This window comes from Phytophthora parasitica, assembly GCF_000247585.1.
Source record: "Phytophthora parasitica INRA-310 unplaced genomic scaffold supercont2.1, whole genome shotgun sequence".
NCBI classification, from domain to species: domain Eukaryota; phylum Oomycota; class Peronosporomycetes; order Peronosporales; family Peronosporaceae; genus Phytophthora; species Phytophthora nicotianae.
In genome coordinates, this window is record NW_008634126.1 from 2,314,062 (window position 1) to 2,316,344 (window position 2,283).

Sequence of the window (2,283 nt, forward strand, 5' to 3'; positions counted from 1 at the left end):
GGACGGTCCTGTAGCAGAGAGCACTTGGCCGCCGGTGGCACCTCCACACCGTGTGCAATGCTGACGGCAAGTGATGGACATAAAATGTTCGACTTTGATCTGCAGTAATTTAGCCAATTGTAGGCAATCTATATTCATTTGTAGCTTTGTGCCTGCGCTGTGTCTGTCGGACACAACAGCCGTTGCGCTCACCAAGGCGCGATGGAAGACCTTGTTCAAAGCCAAAATATCCAGCACCACGCTAAGTTAATCACTCGTAGTCTCCATCGATTGATCACGCCAAAGCGCAAATCATAGCTGGTCGCGAGACGTGGTGGCCACGGCGCCATCGCCAGCTTCTGCAGTAGAAGTTGTAGCCTACAACTGCCGGTGAGTTTGCTCACATGTCAGCTTGACCGGCCTCTAAGAGTATGAAGCACGCTTGTGTTTTGGTCTACCCCCACTTGGAGCTGCTCATCGATATAGATAAGCGCGGCCCTGCTTGTGTACCTGTCCAGGAGCTGAAGCCTTGGCCAAGTGCCAAGGTGATGCTGTGAGCAAGACATAAAACCGTTAATCATTCGACAACGGTTAAACCGTCATCGCGACAGAGTACGAAGTGGTCGTGATAATGCCGTGGCGCCGCCACGTTTTCTCAAGCACTAAGGCGGCACTGAACTGAAAGCACCTCGTTTTTCGGTATCCGTGCTATAGCAAGCGCAACCAGACTAATTTGTTTCATATCCAGTGTACACAACCGCCACGGCCAGCACCTCAGCAGCTATTGCGCATTTTATATTTATATTGAAGAACTCTTTTCAAAGTTTTTTTTTTTTTTTTTACTTTTCTTGGTGCTTTGAGCAGAATTCGAGATTGGTGAATACGCTTTTCATGGATCACGAGCTCGTGGGGGTAGTTTGATTTTCATTCGCAGGAAATTAACGGGTTGAGGAGTGTTGGGTCGAAAACGAAAGAAAACCAAAACTGAGCTCGGCTGCTATCAGCCTTGCTCCTACCAGCTACTACATGCTATCTGACAAGCAGTTACTCTTCTCGATCAGAAAAAGACAGCCTTCCTCGTTTAGCCCACGGCGTCTTCAACGTCTCGGCTGGAGGAAACCGACCAGACTGAAACGCATTATCGGAGAAAAAATAATCTGTGATGACTTTTTCTAACGATATAGTTTATGCCGGGTGGCAGTTTCGGTTATACATACTTTATACCGGGAGGGATACGGAGTATCCTGCAGGGCATCACAGACATTATATCGTTCCAAAATGTCGACTGAGTTACAGGTAACATTAGGAGGCCTTCAAGGAACACTCTGCTTGGACGACCTTCGTTCAACTTGTCACGCGTTCCGCGGGATTAAAGCTTATTAACCTTATGATGGCCAGGCCTTAACGCATCAACGTCAACGAGAACTGCCAGGGTACATGTCCTATTCAAGTACGAAGGATTCAATGCGTACGCGTGGCGAACCACGGCTCTAAAGGAAGTCTCACTCGCTCAGAAATTGATCAAAATCTCCTTCGAGTGAACACTGCCAATCGGCGTCTTCGAGACCGAAAATCTCTCCGTTATACTGCAAAATATCTAAGCCACGCCGTTTGAGAACAGCTAGTCCAAGATGGCCGGTCACCAGGAAACCACTATTAGGCATAGTCTACAGAATCTACAGATTATCTCTGAACACCGTACAGGTTAACCTCACGATGTTCAGTGTAAGGTTTTTAATATTAAAAATAATAATGACATTGAACCGGTTTATGTATTTTACTAGTCTGTTCTTGGTAAACAATCGCAATTAAAATATTTTTGGAAAAAGTTTCGCTCACCGAAATGAATAACAGATTATCCAACGGAAATTTGTTGTCATTTACAACTTTTTAAATTGAGTTAATGCTTTTCAAAACTATAGATACCAAAAGTGTCACTTCATCTCGAAGATTTCCGACAGGTTATGAATAGTAGATTTTTTGGTTAAAACGATTCATGATTATATTACAGTATCCAAAATTTATTACTAACCCTTACATGAAAAAAAACATAATATTAATTTCACTTATGCTTTATTAACATAAGGATCAACTAGTAATATTTTCTGTTCTACTACCAATAGGGGTTTTCACGATTAGAAGGTAGGTTTCAGCAGCCAATCCGATCAAACCTACCTTCTCCGTCCTTTTCAAGTCGAACCTTCTCCAACAAACAGGAAGGGTTGGTTGAGACTTGCAGGTTTGACATGATTGGTTGAAATTCATGTTGGAAGGTTGATGTGATTGGCCGCAAGTAAATCACTT